The sequence below is a fragment of the Lycium barbarum genome, chromosome 7 (assembly GCF_019175385.1).
Source record: "Lycium barbarum isolate Lr01 chromosome 7, ASM1917538v2, whole genome shotgun sequence".
NCBI classification, from domain to species: Eukaryota; Viridiplantae; Streptophyta; class Magnoliopsida; order Solanales; family Solanaceae; genus Lycium; species Lycium barbarum.
Genome location: NC_083343.1, coordinates 18660438 through 18679487, shown reverse-complemented (window position 1 = coordinate 18679487; position 19050 = coordinate 18660438). Strand labels below are relative to the sequence as shown.

Below are 19050 nucleotides of genomic sequence, written 5' to 3'. Positions count from 1 at the left end.
GTGCAGTGAACGGGGATGCGAGGTTCGGATCTACTTCTCGACTCACGAACAGATCCCAATCTCTAATAGAAAGTCACCAGAAAGTTTGTTTGTTTTTTTTAAGCAATAATGTTGATAATCTCAAATCTCTTTTTTCTTTTCTTCTTTTCGGCTGAGAACTTAAAGTTATTTTATAGGTGTAAATCAACCTAGGGTTTTTGATTTGGGCGGGATTCGAATTTTGGTTTTTTGAAAACGAATCAAAAGTGAACCGTTGAAATCTGAGCAATGTTCACGTGATTTGATTCGGGTGTTACACGAAGTGGACCGATTTTTCTGTTCTTTGTGAATCTGTCGTGTTTTAAGCAACAAAAAAAAAAAATGGGAAGGCTTTTCCCTTTCAACAACAGAATAAGCAAGTAAAGCAGAAGGAAAGGACAATTTTGTGTGGAAATGGGGTAGACAAGGCTGTTTATGGCTAAAGATGGTCAAGGTTTTGCCACAAATGGGAGAGGGGAGAGAGAAAGGGAAGAGAGAACGATGTGCGGCTAGGGTTCTCTTTTCTTAGGTTTAGAAGATGAAATGTAGAGGTTGGGCCGGTCAAATGAAATGGGTAATGGGATGGTCTGTTGGGCCATTTATTTGGCTGGTCTGAAAAGAGTTTTGTGGGCTAGTGCATCCGAATTTTTGACCCTTTTGCTCCTTTAATTAATTTATTTGGGCATCTTCATCTTAATAATTTGGACTACAATTAACCACTTTCAAATATATAATACAACTTCTTATTAAAATAAATAACCGTGCAATAAATATTTGAAAGTATTAATATAGTGCTTTGTTAAGTAAATTTGAAATAACTCGTCCAAATTATTAACGATCAAGAAACGCAGATACATTAATTGAAGGAAAAGTGGGACAAAATTGTGTGTCAACAACACCTAGCTTGTTTCCCCTTTGAAGCTCCAAGAACAAATAAATTTTTCTCTCCCCGCCCGTAAGGATTATTTATAAGCCTATCTGAAACTTATGAAATTTCCAGCTTTTGTGCATCTCCCAAGTAGCGAACAACATTTTTTTCGGAATTTAGTCCAACTTGGTGTTGGGCTAAAACGGCTCAAAGATACTCTTAACGTGATGTGATATTATCCGCTTTGGGCCGAGCCCGCACGTTTTCCAAAAAACCCTCACACCATTAAGAGTATTCAACACCTTATAAGTAGTTCCTCCTTCTTTTCAGCTACCAATATGAGACTTTGTTTGCACACCTAACAATCTCCCCCTCGAACTAAGTTCCACATGACTCATCACGGGTCAGAGATTCAACGTATCTTTGTGCCACCTACATCATCAAAGTATTTACAGTCACCGAAGCCCAAAGGCTATATATGCGTCTCCAAAGCTATGAGTAAATATCGTAAACCAGCTCATAGATGGGCAAAGACACCAAGCTGTGCCCCATGCCACATTCCGCCATCCTCATACTCGTCCCACAATACTATTGGCTCTGATACCAGTTGTTGGCCTAAAACGGCCCAAATACTGTTAACATGGTTTGATATTGTCCGCTTTGGTCCAAGTGCACGGTTTTCCTAAAAGGTCTCACACCATTAAGAGTATTCAACACCTTATAAGTAACTCATTTTTCTTTTTAGCTACCAATTTGGGACTTTGTTAGCACATCCCACACTTGAATGGATGGCCGTGCATCGGGCAGCTGCTGCAAGAACGTGCAGGTCTCATTTTTCCTATTCTTCCCAGCATCGATTTCCTCTATCAAACCAACAAATTCCCGTATTTCTTCTCTTTTCATTAGTCACTATAGTCCTTTCTTTGGTTACTGCCACGACACTTGGATTTCCAAATGTTTTATCACTTTGTCTCCTCATTAGCTAGCCAAACCTTTTTGCTCCATTAATAACTCCAATTATTATTAATCACCGTTAAATTACCAGCACCTAGTAGTTTCTCAATCACTACTAATTAATTATTTCCAGACAATTCAATAATACGGATTCATTCAATTAATTCCTACACTTATATCACGGAGTTGTAATTTATTCCAAACTATACAATATTAATTTCAAGAATTTCCCTGACTTAGTTGTACTTATGCGGGTCAATTGGTCCGGAGGCATTCTGCCCCTTTTTTTTGATGGCCCACATCGGATTGGGCCTGGGCCTGGCTCTGGTACCATGAAGAAAGTTTACACATGATAAAATCAAATATATTGATGGATCTTGGTCCTAATTCAGCCCCAAAAGCTAGTGTCACACTCCAAATCCACGTGACCGGCACCTGGAATTCTACCCGACCTGACCGAACCAACCCATGTAATAATCCCTAATTATGCACTTGAAACATGAATGCGGAAGCCTTTGGAAAATTTCAATCCTTTAAGTATTGAAAACCATGCATTAATACAACCGTTAAATTGACCACATTTCATTTAAATGGAATATTCATAAAAATAATAAAATCTCATGTATGCATGCCATATGAATAACCATAGTTACAACCCGAAAGAACTACTACCGTCTATGGAATGTCTATGACAAGGATTAAACTAGTCAACTGAAACAGGCTCCAGTGACTCAACAAATATAACAATTCAAGCTCCACGAAAGTAAGTGGAGTCTCCCCAAAAGTATCCAACTGGAATATGTAGAGCTGACCTAACCGCATGGCTCAAGATGATCAACACATAATCCTGAAATAAAACTTTGAATGGCCAAAAAGCCTAAGCTCCACATGCCTAGTATGTATCATACAACCGTTTCTCCAGGAAGTGAGACAAGGTTCAAAAAAATCTAGTGATATGCATAGACATTGATATAAGAAGAAAGCATTTATATCAATTCTCAAGTTAAACAATGAAATCAATATTAAAGTAAATACATTTCAAGGTCCTCGTTCTTAGCATTAAAACTTAATCAAAATCATATAAAAGTTCATCATTTATGGGGAATACTATACCATCACCAACACAAGATGTAACGTCAACTAGGTTATGTACCTAGCGGCAAGTATCATATACCCTACTTGCTCAGGTCGTCTCATCGTAGTGTCATAAAAATAGACTCAGCCATGCTAATAATGTAGCACAACAGTACCCTCTCATGGGGGCACTCTACCGTAGTTCCAAACCATAAGGTAGGTCCTACGCCTACACCGGCAAGTCTAGTTTCACGGCATCACAGAACATATCCGAAGCCAATCTCGGTGAACTCAAGTAACTCCCAAAAATATTTACATTTTATCAACCTTGGACTTCATAGCCAATCCAACCATTTGAGAAAAATCAAATAAATCCTTTCGCAATTCATAGTAAAGAAGTTAACAAATGAAAATCATCTTTAAAGATTCAACAAGTGCTATTTCAATATGTAAAGGTTTTCAAAAAAGTTACACTTCATATTTTACAAAAATCATTACAGATAACACTTAAAATATCTACAATGCAAGGAATGGTGCAATCCCAACCTGCTTGTCCCCACAAGCTAGGATTTCACATTAAGCCATACTCAAAAACCAACTCCAGCAATATGAATTTCGAGAAAAAGCTTCAAATGTAGTAAGTTTCAACGTACCTCGAATATCTATTCAATGTTACCACAAAAGATCCAACGATGCCAATGATTTTCCAATCTACATATACGAACTCACATACATAAATTACGCATCACGACGACACCGACTAAGTCAACTAAGTGTTCAACTCTTAGGGTCCAACTTCCTGAGTATAATAAAAATTCAGGTTCTCACCAAAGAGGTCGATTCTTGAGATTTAACTCTAAATCTCTCATGTCGTTCTCAATAATACAATATTCGACAATTGAAATGCTTTTAAGATTACAAGGAATAGCATTTAACCCATTTTCACCAAATCGACACTATTCATCGTCTTCTTCGCTTAACACAGGTGAAAATTGTACATTATAGGTCTTGTTCAATCCATGAAATACTTGGTGTTTCTAGCTAAAGAACACACCAATATTACCTTTCTCATCAATAAGATGAAGCAAGAGTTCAAGAATTTACCTTGTTGAAGAAAATCTAGCTTTTCCCCCTTTCATGTGTTCTTGGGTAATTTCCTTGTTGAATCTAAATCCCAATAACGATTTGGTGTTATAGCTAGCATATAAGACTTGAAATCAACTCAAAATAATTCAAAAGAACTCACCTTAAATGGGTATTTAACACCCCAGCTTGTTTCTCCTTTGAAGCTACAAGAACAAATAATTTTTTCTCTCCCTGTAAGGAATATTTATAAGCCCATCTGAAATTTCCAGCTTTTGTGCTTCTTACGAGTAGCTCACCACATTTTTTCCGAAATTTAGTGTAACTTGGTGTTGGGCTAAAATTGCTCAAAGATACTCTGTGATATTGTTCGTTTTAGGCCAAGCTCACACGGTTTTCCCAAAAACCCTCACACTATAAGAGTATTTAATACCTTATAAGTAACTCCTTCTTCTTTTTAGCTACCAATATGGGACTTTGTTCGCACACCCAACAATCTCCCTCTCGAACTAAGTTCCACATGACTCATCACGGGTCAGAGATTCGACGTATCTTTGTGTCACCCACATCGTCAAAGTATTTACGGTCACCGAAACCCAAAGGCTATATATGCGTCTCCAAAGCTATGAGTAAATATCGTAAACCAGCCCATAGAAGGGAAAATACACCAAGCCGTGCCCCATGCCACATTCCGCCATCCTCATACTCGTCCCACCAAACTATTGACTCTGATACTAGTTGTTGGGCTGAAACAACCCAAATATACTGTTAACATAGTGTGACATTGTCCGCTTTGGGACAAGCTCGCATGGTTTTCCCAAAAGGCCTCACACCATTAAAAGTATCCAACACCTTATACGTATATCTTTTTTCTTTTCAGCTGCCAATGTGAGATTTTGTTTGCACACCCAATGTTACACCTCGTAAATTTTTGCGTCATCGTAAGCAAACTAATGTGAGTCCAGAGAGGCTATGATACTACTAAAAGGTTAAGGAAAACTTTTAATAAGTGTTAGACAAGTATTTAGAGGTTTCGAGATCAAGCAAATCGAAGAAATTAGGTTCGTTGAAAGCTTGGAAAAACTTGGCAGAATTTTGGACAGAAATTTTGTTCCAACTTAAGAGGGACGTATCTCCTAGAATACGAAGAGTTACGGAATCCATCACCTAGGTATATTGAAGTTCAACGAGTCTTCTTTCCAATGCAACCGACAGATCACATTTATGTGAAGTACGGAGGAAAGTACGGCCCGTACGATAAAATACGTCCCGACTTTTTGGGCGTATTTTGTCAAAATTTCCAGAAAGTTAGAATTTTTGCCTCCAAAGTACGGGATGAACAGTATCACGTACTTTGAGGTACGTGATGAACAGTAACCCATACTTTACCCGAAATTTCCAGAAATTGAGTCAGTGGAATTTTTTTTCCCAAGCTTTTAAATACCCATTTCCACGACTTGGACCTCATTTTTCACCCAAAATCAATTCGTAATTTCTCTCTAAATTCCCCTTAACACCCATAAACACACCAAATCATTTCAAATCAAGTCAAGAAAAGATCAACCTTGAAAACCTAGTTTAATTTATGGAAGTTGGATGTTCTTGCTTTCACTTAGAGTTATCGGGATTAAGTATTGGAGCAAGTTGTGTGAGTTGAAATTCTTCAAATACAAGGTATGTTCTCTATCTCATCTCTTGTGTTAAATGGATGTGAAGGTTTAGCAAGTCTTAAAATGTGAAAAGAGTTACGGGAAAAATTTCAAATATGAATTTGATGATAGTTTGAGTTGTAAATTAATATGAGCTATAATTGCTAGCATGTTATGAGTATAATCTTGTTATGAGGGGTAATAATGATGTTGAGAAAGTGTTGTATACAAGAGTACAAGGGGTATTATTGAATTTGTTGTTATGGATTGTTTATGAAAAGAAGTTTTGGGGATGGAATTGAGTATAATTTGAATATAATCTTTTGATTATGGAATTGCTGATATTGTGATTTTGGGAGTTGTTTTTGAGTTGGAGAAAATATAAGATATAAAGGGAAATGCTTCCTAATTTTTGTTAGCTTATTTATTAATTTAGTTTGACCATATAAGTGTTTCAATGACTTACCTTTAGCGCGAATCATCTTGAATGTAGATTTACAAGCTTGGAAGGATGAGCGTTGACTAGTTAAGGTGATGATAAGGTATGTTAAGGCTAGTCCCCTTCTTTCAAAGGTATGACTCCTATGTTATGATTTCTTTTCTATGCTTCCATGACCTTCTTACATTCCAAAGTTGAAAGTCTAAGATTATTAAGAGTCCCTTATGAGCTAGAGAGAAGATATGTTCCATGGTAATGATGATGATAATGATGCTATGATGAGCTTGATATCCTTATCTTTATGATTTCATTGATGTTACTTCTTGTTGTTATTTCACCTCATGATATTGGTTCCTTCAAGATGAGACATAGTGATGATGAATGTTCCATAATACAATCGGAGGTTACCGACCTTACGTCACTCCGATATGATTGTAGCTTTGATTGGGCTCATATGCATGCTTATTTTTATATATGATTATACCGGGCCTAGTTAGACGGGCAGACACCACTACGCTGGGCGTAAGTGGCGGCTTATGGATGATGATAGTTACATCGGGCCTAATTGGTCGGGTAGTCACCACTAGTGAGCGGCGTGAGATGACTATCCCGGACGCGGGCTAGTAATGATATATGACTCAGACAGCTTACTTATATATATGTGTTATGATATGGTTTTAAAAGTATAAGTTAGCATGCATGGTATCCGCCTTATGAGGCAATCCTATGCGCAGGTTATTTCTTTACCTCGTGTTCCTTGTCTCTTTATTACACCATTATTCATGTCTTACATACTCAGTACATCATGTGTACTGATGTCCTTTCTTTTGTGGACGCTGCGTTTATGCCCGCAGGTAGACAGGGAGACGGTCCAAATCCCTAGGAGCATTATCAGCAGATACACAGGAGCACTCCACTTCTCCGGAGTTGCCGTTTATTGGTATATTCTTTTGTATTTATATTTGGACATGGTGGGGTCCTGTCCCGTCGTCATGACTTTCAGTACTCTAGTAGAGGCTCGTAGACATATGTGGGTAGTAGATATCTCGTGACCTCTTTAGTGCATGTCTTGTATATCATTTTGTAGCCTCGTGGGCGTATACATTGTACATATATGTATATTTTGAGGAGTGATTGAATATCATTTCATGGTAAGCTTTGTTTGAGAATTGTGTTGATCTAAGTTGAATATGATAATGAGTATGATGAGTGGTGCTCGATAGGCTAGCTCCGGATATCCGTCATGGCTCTCTAGCTGGGTCGTGACACCCAACACTTGAATGGATGGCCATGCATCGGGCAGCTGCTGCAAGAACGCGCGGGTCTCATTTTTCCTATTCTTCCCAGCATCTATTTTCTCTATCAAACCAACAAATTCCCTTATTTCTTTCTCTTTTCATTAGTCACTATAGTCCTTTCTTTGGTCACCGTCACGACACTTAGATTTCCAAATGTTTTTATCACTTTATCTCCTCGTTAGATAGCCAGTCCTTTTTGCTCCATTAATAACTCCAATTGTTATTAATCACCGTTAAATGACCACCGCATAATAGTTTCTCAATCATTACTAATTAATTATTCCCAGGCAATTCAATAATACGGATTCACTCAATTAATTCCAACACTTATATCATGGAGTTGTAATTTATTCCAATTTCAAAGCCATACAATATTAATTTCAAGAATTTCCCTGACTTAGTTGTACTCGTGCGGATCACACGTGACTCCCATTTGATTAAAGTAAAATTTTCACAAACAGCTACCTTTTAGCTCCTTCTAACAGCCTATAACTACATGTTCTACATTTACAATTCGTAATTGGAGGACCCTATATTTAGCTAGTAGATGCGTCGACTTAAATATAGGATAAATTTAACGGAAATACACACGCTGAAAAAACTGAAAGTGTTATATTTATGGAAACAAAATCTATTCCAATTTAAATTAAAATCAGTTTTTAATGTTCCCTGTTTCACGCAAATATCCTCCCATTCCATATCTGATCTCATATCTCATTCAAACAGCTAACAAGATGTTATGTTATATTGGTGGTTTAATAAGATTTGAAGAGTCTACTCTATATAAACTGATTTGACCTTTTGTTTTGGATTTATGTTTTAATAGTTGTATTTCGTATATATTTTGGCTATATTTTAGTTGCATTTTGACTGATCTGTTAGATACTACTTATTATGGTTTACTGCTAACTATATTTCATATATATTTTACATATATTGGGAGTGTATTTAGATGAATTTTTAACTTCTATAACACACTGTACGTTAAAAGTGGACTTATGGAATATATCTAAGTTATATTTTCTGTATATTTCGACTGTATTTAAAGGGTTAAATATACTACAAAAATTACAGTTATGGTGAAGAACAATAAACACGAACTAACTGAAGAAACATGTGAAAAAAAATAAACAATACAAAATATACTTAAAATGCACATAAAATATAGATCTGGCTAAGTCACAGATCTGTAATAACTGAACTAAAAAATACAAACGAACTAAATATACTGAAAATACAACATAAATATATAGGTTAAATACACGGTGAAATGTAAAAATCAGTATAGAATCTTACCTTTTTTGGGAATTAGATTTGAATTATGAGTGAAATTAATCAGTAGTTAATTAGAGATAAACAAGGAAGATGAATTATTGTAAAACGAATTTGAAATTGGAGGAAATTAAGGGATATTGGGCATAATAGCGTGTATTTAGGGAGATAGGAGAGAGAGACTTTTTCTTGGCTTAAATTTAGGGGTGTGAGAAGTTATCAGATGAGTGGTAAAAAAGTGATAGTTATAGGAAGTAAATATGTTATATTTTAGCTACTAAATATAATTATTGTAAAGTTTAGTTATGTTCCATAAATAGGTAATAATGTAAGCTGTGCCAAGTAAATTGTAATCTAAGCTCAAAATTAGCCCAAATTAATTATAGAAATTCATGGGCTAGCTGGGGCTGTACAACTAGCTAATGATGGGAGGATTGCTCAAAGTCCATGTAAGAAGACTATGTACCCTTTAACCCACTGATGTGGGACTCTTAACACCCACCTCACGCCCAGGGCTTGACATCTGGTGTGAGTGGGCAATTTTTAATATGGGGGCCTAACCTCGGAAACAATGAATTAAGCGGGCCTACCTCTGATACCATCTCAAATTAGGTATTGGACTTAACTCACACTCCAAAAGCTAGCTCAAAGGGAGGAGGATTACCCAAGCTTTATAAGGAGCCTAGGGTTCTCGTCCGTCACCGATGTGGCATATTCTCTTCAAATGCAAGAACAAAGGTTTGTTAGATCTGAAGAGAGAGAAGGAAACTTATGTTTCTAAGGTTATATATTTAAACAAATAATTAATAAAAAAATAAAAAATTCAAAGATTAATAAATTAAATGAGTCAACATTAATTACTAATTAGGAAACGTGTCCGTACTGTGAGCGGTCGAAAAAGTACTCAGTATACTTATGAAAAGATAGAAAAAGTAAAAATATTTGGAATATTCAACATTCTAACGTTTTTTGCAATGAAATGATCCTAGATGAAAAGAATGATAAGTTTCATCTAAAAGTAAAAAATTTAGCAAATAAGAACTAATTTTGATAGGTCATATTGCACACATTTCTTGAACTCTTCTTATTCGAAAATGAATATCATAATACATTGAAGAATCATTTTTAATTAGGAAACGTTGCACATGTAATTTGAGCCGCTAATCATTTTTAGTGAGGAAACACCGCAAACATGAATTCAGCAGCTACTTATTGTTTCACATCGTAAGCATATTTTTCAATTATCAAGTTAAGTGTCAAACACAAATTCTACAACCATCTAGCAGGATGTCGAATAAAATGAACATTTGTATTCCCAACTATATTAAGTGATTATATCAGTTAAACATCATATATTTGGATATTTATTACTATAACATTTACTTGGTCGTCATATCAAAGAAGCTTTAGGGCTTTTCCCCCTCTATTATTTACTTTCATATTAATCTCCATTTACTCCCACAAAATTTAAGATATATCTCCCATAAATCCATTAAATCACATTAAGTCCCTTTACTTACCAAATAATCTATTTAAAATCCTAGATCTGTTTGGCTAACCAAGGCACCAATTCATCCTCTGGCTTGCTACAATGGGCAGACTAAGCACCGTTGACAGGCTACAAAAATGGGGAATCCGAGTATCCACTACTTGTGTTCTCTGTGACTCAGGTGATATGGAAACCATGAAACACTTGTACTATGCTTGCAACTTTTCCAATCATCAGTGGACTGCTATTTTGAAATGGCTGGGTATAAGGAGGCAAATTGGAACCTGGGAGGACGAGATTCACTGGCTTACCAGGATAACTAAGCAATGCAGACCAAGGGGGCAAACTCTGGGGTTTCTCTTTGCTGCTAGTGTTTACCACATATGGAGTGAAAGGAATGACAGAAGATTTCGAGGAACTACACAGGGATGCATGCAGTCAAAGACTTAAAGCTATATATAACACTTCAGCTGCATAACAGAGGACAACATACATTATCGCAAGTGGACACAATATTTAGCAAAGTTATATAGTTATCCTGTTTAGAAATGCTGTAAAGATCAATATCTAGATAGGTAGCTAAAGGATTTCAGAGAGCTAGTTCTAGAGTCCAAATGAACTAGTCGTTTTATAAATTTCACATTTGGTTGAATACAATTTTCCGTTTTGACCAAAAAAAAGAGAAACCAAATATATGATAGCCTAAAAGATATGTTACTCCACCTCTCTATAAACAACAATTATACACCATAAAATATTTTTTATAAATAAAAAATGTGACTTTTTATATTTTATTATAGTGTGGACTGGCCAAAAGATGTGGTATCCACTTCTCTGTATGTAAAATATTTTTTTTATAAATAGATAAGAGTGACCTGATGGTGTAATAGTTTCTTACTGATATGTTACTTTAACTATTTCTTTCCTTCTCTATAGAGTAATTTTTTTTAATTTTCAAATAAAAATAATAAAGTAATCAAAGTAAGAAAAAATAAAAAACAAAACCATGTCATACCTTTTACACCTGTCCTAAAATGCCATCTCGGATACCTTAAATACATCCCTATCTTCTTCTGATCTCCTCACTTACCATAATCTTTAGACCGTCAGAATTTCTCATTACCTCCTTTGTACCAAATCCTTTTCAAACCAAACCAACATGGTCTCCAAACCATCATCCTTAGAGCACTCAATCTCCTCTAACCAAAGTACCTCTTAACCAATTCCAAAATCCCCCATACTCGTCCCGCCGGAAACTAGTAGACGAAGAGTTTCGAGAAAATCTACATCCTTTTCTAGTTTATTTGACCAAAGAAAACCTTTCGACCTCATGGGAAGTGATGCAGATGTATACTTGCTATCGTCACACTACAAAAAAATGCTTAAATTGCGGCGGTTTAATAGCGGGGGTCAGCTACAACCCCCGCAAATTTCATTAAATAGCGGGGGTTTACATGTCCGACACAAATAAAAGAAACTAGCAGGGGTTTGGAACCTCCACCATCTGGGAAAAAAATAGCGCCAATTTTTCCCTCACTTTTTTTTTGGCTTGGCTCTTTTTTCTCTGAAACAAAAAAGGTGTCTCAAACCCTCCCTCTCTCTCAAAACCCTCTGTGTCTCAAAACCTCCCTCTCTCACTACTTTTTATTCCACCCCAACTATAAAGGGTGCTGATTAAATAGAAGCTGGAGTTTTTGAATTTAAGGCCATTGATCTCAAAGGTAAATTTTTGCTCAAAATTCTCAATATTCTTAACATTCTACAAACAAAAGGGCACGCAGCTTTTAGCTCAAATTTCTCAATTTTTTTTTATTTTTTTTTTGTGAATTTTTCTAATGTGTCCCTCACTTTTTTTCCACATAATTTGCAGATCTTTTCCTTGAAGAGCCAGTTCTTTAGAAATACCATAACAATCATTTTTTGTTCCCTTTATTTTTACTTTAGAAGCAATTTTCTTGTATGTATACATATTTGTTCAAAGACCCTTCCACAACGAAGGTTAGATGATTGCAAATACCTTCCCAACAACATCACCTACCAAAACTATACAAAAGAGGACTTAATAGATCCAGATTACTACCCATAAAAGAAAATTAAAAAAAAAAAAAAAAAAAACAGGTCGAATTGTCAGCAAAATTCCACAAATTAGAGGCAAATCAAGAGATACAGACTTCTTCTTCTTTGGAAAATATTGAATCATCCATTTCTGTGAGTTCTTTTTCTGATTTCAATTTGATTTTTATTGAATCATCCATTTCTGTGAAAATATTGAATCATCCATTTCTGTGAGTTCTTTTTCTGATTTCAATTTGATTTTTATTGTTTGGTTTTCAATTTAGTGTTATGGGTGTTTTTTTTTTTGGTCCATTTTTTTGTGTGAATCTGCACTTTTTCTTTATTGGGTGTGTTTTGTTTCTTGTAATCAATTCAATTTGTTTTATTTGGGTATGTTCTGTTCTATTGTTTTCATCGACGTGTTCAAGGTAGTTTTTTTTATTTGGTTTTCGATGAGAGTATGGTTGATTTTGATCAATAGGCTATAGTATATGTTCCAGATTTGTATATGGTTTTATTGGTTTCATTTTATATATTGTTTGAGCCAAAGTTTGAGTCTTTTGGTATGGTATGAGAAGTTTTTAGGTGGGTATTTTACTGAATTTGATCCATAGGTGGAAGGTCCAAGCATAACAGAAATGTGTTGTCTATTTAGATAATGAATCCGGATATAGCAGACACTATCTCCGATGATATGAAGTTCTTAGCACAAGGTCTGACACAAGATGCAATAAGATTCAGTGCTTATAACATTAATGGATTCAAATTTCGGACTTTGTCTAGAGAACAAGGATTAAAAACTCAAAATAGCGGAGTCTTTCTTGTCTCTGACACTTCTTGTGTTGCATCTAGTGCAGATAGATATGCAAGACAAGCAGACCTGCCATATTACGGGAGGTTGAAAGATATTATTGAGCTTAATTACTATGGCCGATTAAGGGTTGTTCTCTTCAAATGTCAGTGGGCTGACACTACTTGAAATAGAGGGTTCAAATCAGATGTTTGGAAGTTTAATTGTGTCAACTTCTCTAAATTGATTCACACTGGTGATCGTGAGGATGACGATCCGTATATTGAAGCATCACAAGCAAATATGGTCTATTATGTTGATGATGAAACTGATAAAGGATGGAGTGTGGTTGTACATCTAAAGCCAAGTGATTTGTTTGACATGGGAGAGGTTGATGAAGAGGAAATATACGAGAATGAACCATATCGACAACAAGAATTTGGACAATTTTTTGATGTTGATTACGAGAATATCCAAATTGCAATAGAGGAGCATATGACTGAATAGATATATCATTACTTTTTTAGTTCCCTTTGTCACCTTTTTTTTCCCGCTTGATTAGGAAGGTTTCATTAGTGTTTTTTCCAGAACTTACTATCTTTTGGTTAAGAAATTATCTTTATTCTTTATGGAATTTTTGAGTTTCTTGTTATTTAGGTTATGCATAGGATTTAGAAAGTGTTTGATCAGCTGTTATATTGTGGATCTTAATATGTTCAAACATTTCTTTGAAAGTTCACTTTTTAACCATATTGGTTTCTTATTTTGGTCTAGCTCAATTGCTATGGTGCACCCTTTTTATATAATTCTTGATCTTTCTCATTTACTACTATTTTCAGGAGCTATATTCAATCTTGACGTTTTGTTGTGGATCTGCTTACTAACTTCATTGCTTCCTGCTGCAGGATTCATTATTGAATTGTAGATATGCCAAGGTTCAAGCGTTTGCAGAAGAAGCAAAATTCAGTTCAGTCAGTATCTCATCCAGTTGCTGAATTAGGACCTTCTTTTCTTCAATCAACGCCATGCCTGCCAACACATCCGACTATGTCATTTCGGGCAACAACACATCTGGCCCCATCATTTCAGCCTACATCGCAGGCGACTCCAACATTTCCGCCGGCATCACAGCCGTCTCGATCAGTTCACTCAATATCCCATCCAGCTCCGATGGATCAGGTAGCACCACACCCGGCTCCAGCAGTTCACCAAGCATCACAACCATCTCGATCAGTTCACTCGACATCAAATTTGGCTTCGACAGATCAGGACTCACCACAACCATCTCTGTCAGTTCACTCGACATCACATTTGGCTTCGACAGATCAGGACTCAACACAGCCAGCTCCAACAGTTCAGGCCGCATCCAAAAAGTGTTCTAGGTCGCATTGGATTGTAGATGCAATAGGTAAATACTTTTGACTATCAGTACATATTCAACAGTCCCTTCTAAGTTGTTGTTCATCTCTCTCGTGGCTTTAACTGATCTCTTTTCTTATTATAGATTCAGAAGAAAGTATCAGGAAACTCAGAGTGAAAGTTAATGAAGTGATTAATTTAACGTGTGAAGAACGTATTGTGGTTGATTTTGATTACTTGGATGAACCATTTGGTGATGGACGCGGCCTTCTTTCACGCTTTTGTGGAATTTTGGCGTGTGACTGCTCTTTATTTCCAATCAACTTTGAGAAATGGTCAAGTTTACCTATTTCATACTTCAACCGAGTCTTCGATCAAATTATAAAGGTATAAGCTCTATATTGTTACAACTATATCACTGTTTCTTTTATGGTGAGAAGCACAACTATATCAAATTATAAAGGTATAAGCTAACCAATGTTTTATTCTTGAAGCCCAAGTTCTTCTTTAGGACAACCGAGTCAGTTGCAATGGGACATGTCTATAAATCTATTGTAAAGAAGTGGGCTGCAAATAAAAATAACTTGTGGAAGATACATGAAGACCTGCTTAAAAGTAAAACTGAGATTATTTAAAGTGTGCCGGATGGGATTCCACATGATCAATGGATTTCTTTTGTTGATTACCAATATAAAGATTCAACAAAGGTACTTATGTAACTGATTATACTAGTCTTTCTAATTATATAATTATTTGTTTTTCTAATTGAGTTTCAAGTATATTTTTATAAGGCAATGCGATTAAGAAATGCTGAAAACCGAAAGAAATAGACTATACCACACACAGGCGGCTCCAAAGCCAATGCTACGAGAAGGGCTGAAATGGTGAGTAAATTAACTTACTATGTAATTATTTCTACGTAGTAAATAATTCTGATTTGATTTTTATTTATAGATGGCTCAGACTGGACAAAGGCCTGGACGAGCACAAATATACCTTGCTACTCATAAGAATCAAGATGGAGTATATGTTAATGAAGCAGCAAAAGAAATATGCGTAAGTTTCTGTGAATTCTCAGCTTATCTCAAGAAACAAATCATGAGGATTGGGGAGTAGGGCAGATAATTGAACCGAGCTAATGCTGATTTTTGTATCTGAAAAACTGATCGGTGGTCATCTGATTGAAGTTTTTTGTTCAAGGTCTTTAAGCATAAGCTATAGCTATGAATATTAATAAACTGGAGTAGTATTAATATAGCAATATGATCTGATTCTATGCTCTCTGTTTCATTGTTTGAAGTTATTTTTTTCAAATTTGTCCTTAGAATCCCATCTCTTTGCTTTGTATCCTAAGTTTAAGGGATCAAGTTAAAGTTTTTCCATCTTATGGGTTAAAAATTAATGAGCTCACATATTCTGCTTCATAGTTAAAAGCCATGTCTCTTAATTTCTGTCTTCTTTAATTTCATGCATTCCTATTAGTTTATTTGTGACAATGAGTTTTGTATGTGTAGGAAAACATTGAGTTAGCTTTAGGCCAAAGCACCATAGACAAGTCTCAAATTTCGCGAAATGATGCCGTCGGCAAGGTGCTAGGAGAAGAGCACTCTGGGAGGGTGAGGTGCTTGGGATTAGGACCTGTCCCCAGTAAAGTTTTTAAACAAGCAAGACCTCGTTTCGGCGGTACAAGTGCTTCAAGAAGTGAAGGTTCATGTTCGTCCCAATGTCAACTGAACCATAAGAAAATGATGATTGCTTAGGAAAAAATGATGAATGCTTTCAAGGCATATATGATAATGAAAGAAGGGACGATACCAGAACAGTTTGCGGGGTTCTTTGCTTCTTCTTCGGCGATTTCTCCTACAACAGTAAGTAAAGTTCTTCATTTCTTTTTCATTTAATTGGTCTGAAATTTTTTGGATTTGATTTCTCTTTGAAAAATGACGAGACTGCTGGATTACTGCTAGAATTAAATTACACTCTGAATTTTCACTTTTCCAACATCACACTGAAACCGGACATTTGCACCCTACTCCAATAATGTCCGACTAGCTCCAGTGCTTTAGTTCTTCTAAAAATAACCCAACTGAAAGGAACCACAGAGAATTGGCTTACTAATCACATTATAAAAGTTGGAATGCTGGATTACTGGTAGAATTTTCAAGCTCCTGAAAAAGTTTGTGCCTGAAATGAAAGGCTGGGAATTTTCTTGCGTACTAATGTATATATGACCATAGTTCGTTCAGGTAGTGTAGAATTTGATACATCAACATGGAAAAAAATTGGCTTACAAATATTGTAGTTCCGTATTCACTATATTTGTTTAAGATGAGTAGTATCTCGAAAGTCACGAAGTGCGATCTGGCCGGTGAGTGCTTATCGCTCTTTGTTTTCATCGTCCATTTTTTTAATGTAAACTGAAAGTTTTCCATTTTTGTGATTACTTAAAGTGTAATTTGTATGTCTGTGTGTTAGGTGCTTGTTAAATAGTCAGAGATTTGAATATATATTCGTGGCAAAAGATCGATATTACTTACTCTTGAGTTGCATTGATTGATGGAATGTAGTCATCTATAGTCAACATTTGATGATATAATTACAAGTAGCAGTAGAATGAATGCAATCACGCTCCTTCGATGTTTACAAAGTAGCACTACTTAATTCATGGTAATTTATTATATGTCTACTGTAGCGAGGTAACTTTATTGATATGGTCAAATCATACATGGTAATGATTTGTGTATAGCAGAACTACATTTAACTGCTAATTTATCTGTGTGTTTCGACTAAATATGGTAATGATCTATTTACGAAGTAGCAGTAAATTTATAGATAATTTTTTTTAGGTCTAGGCGTTGTCACAAACAACTAAAATCTTGAAGGGGCAGACATCTATCTCTGTAGTCTTTAAGGCATTCTTTATTTTTAGTAGCTTAAACTTTGTAATAAATACAGTGATCTAGTGAGGTGTTTTTCACTAGATTAGTTCAAGCCTAGATTCTTCTCTCTTTTCGGTTCTTCATAAGGTGTTCCATTTGGAAAAGAATCAGAATGCTGCTGATGATTATCATGGAGCCTTTCTTGTATTGCTGCTAGCTATCTGCTTCTTACATTAGTGGAGCTGAGATCTTTGAAGTTATTTGTCTAGTACCTGTGCTTGAATGAATGAGCTTATATTATGCTATATGCTTGAATATTTTAAAGTTTGTAGCTTTATGAGGATCTGTTGCTGATTTTTACTTCCTAGAAATTTATTGGGTTATAAATTAAATTTCATACACCATTGTTGCCCAAGGTAAAGACATTTGGCTTGCCACATTATCTGCTATTGGATGTCACATTAACTGATTGTATCCTATTGTGATGCTTTCTTGTTAAGTAGAACCAGTTGAGTCATTTTCCCATTTTTTGTTATACTAGACACATGTTATATCATGTATGATATATGCTTCTCAGTGGTCCAGATCAGTAACTTGATACAAATGGTGATTGGGTTTATTTCTATTCTTCGAACTTAACTGTGTTTATGCTTTTTTCACTTAGAATTCTTGATTTTTGCTTCTTCCCGTTGAATTTGGTTATTTGAATAGATACTGTCCGATTTTTACTTGATATGTTCTACTATATTTTCCCTGATTTGGCTTTACTAGGCCTGCATTGTCATAGCTCGAGATAATGTCAGATACTGTTTTGACTTGTGAAGGTCTGAGTTGAAGTTTCTGAAAACTTTGTTGCTTGTTTAATGATAGCAATGTTTTCTAGTAGTTGTTTGATTTTCTTTTTCGGATAAGTTAGAATAGTGGCCCACACTGCAAAGTGCAAATGCATAACAAGAAAATATGCACCAACCTTTTCCAGATCTCCATTCTCCAACTGAGATATTATGGTGTTCTGCCAGATAAAAAATATCCTCCGAACAGAGGAAGAGTTTATGTATTATGTTGAGATCTATGTACTGACTAAAAAGGAAAGAATGTCGTATAAATTTGGACCGAGGGAGTAGTATTTATATGAAACTGATTGTAGCTAGTGTGAGATGAAAAATAAGTTTAATTACTTTTGAATGTGATTGATGCTTAATTCTCTACTATGTTTTATTTTCTACTGTATGAGCAGTTGGATTTCCAAATTAAACTTGAATAAAGAGTTGTGGTGTTATCAGGATAGTAGCTAACTCTATTTCTATGTTTTTCATTATGCAACCAAGTGATGCGGCTAGTGGATCCCTTTCGCCCATGGATGCAAGAAGATCATGCGGTGATAGTAATCCTAGTGACAACCGTTGATTTCATTGTATTGTTTGGTAGGAACGGATGTTAGAACGCTGGAGTGAATGTATTGTGTTTAAATTTAGTTTTCGAGTGATCTGATAATGCTACTTAAATTTTTAGTTTAAAAAACTAATGGTACTTTATGATAACATTTGTGATTTTACGATATGTTATTGATATCTCTTAAAGTTTTAACGTTTTTTTGCTTTGATTATGATTTCCAGCTTAATTAGTGATTTTGTAATCAATAATATATAAATTAAAAAATTCAATGAATTGTTGGGGGATATGAGACTGCCAGGACCTTTAAATATAAGATAATTTTTTTAAAAACATATATATGTATTGCGGAGGTTCTAAACCGCCGCAATCTGTAATTGAGAATTATTTTTAAAAGATTAAATTTTAAAATTACGGGGTCAACTGCCGTA

At 35.4% G+C, this 19050-nt stretch overlaps 2 long non-coding RNA genes across 4 annotated transcripts; one reads left to right on the top strand and one right to left on the bottom strand.

The window, feature by feature from the left end:
• Positions 1–1862: 1862 nt before the first annotated feature.
• LOC132602187 (uncharacterized) lies at positions 1863–4277 on the bottom strand. Of its 2 annotated transcripts, none has more exons than XR_009567644.1 (4): positions 4161–4277; positions 4019–4081; positions 3568–3625; positions 1863–2698 (listed from the first exon to the last, which is right to left on the bottom strand). It is a non-coding gene; the product is annotated as an uncharacterized LOC132602187 (long non-coding RNA). The 2 variants fall into 2 exon arrangements; XR_009567643.1 differs by having other exon boundaries at positions 1863–2687.
• A 6974-nt stretch (positions 4278–11251) lies between these two features.
• Positions 11252–18814, top strand: LOC132603259 (uncharacterized). Of its 2 annotated transcripts, none has more exons than XR_009568056.1 (8): positions 11252–11865; positions 13895–14397; positions 14494–14735; positions 14843–15055; positions 15140–15232; positions 15303–15404; positions 15863–16216; positions 18556–18814. It is a non-coding gene; the product is annotated as an uncharacterized LOC132603259 (long non-coding RNA). The 2 variants fall into 2 exon arrangements; XR_009568055.1 differs by having other exon boundaries at positions 11252–12352.
• The last annotated feature ends 236 nt before the right edge of the window (positions 18815–19050 follow it).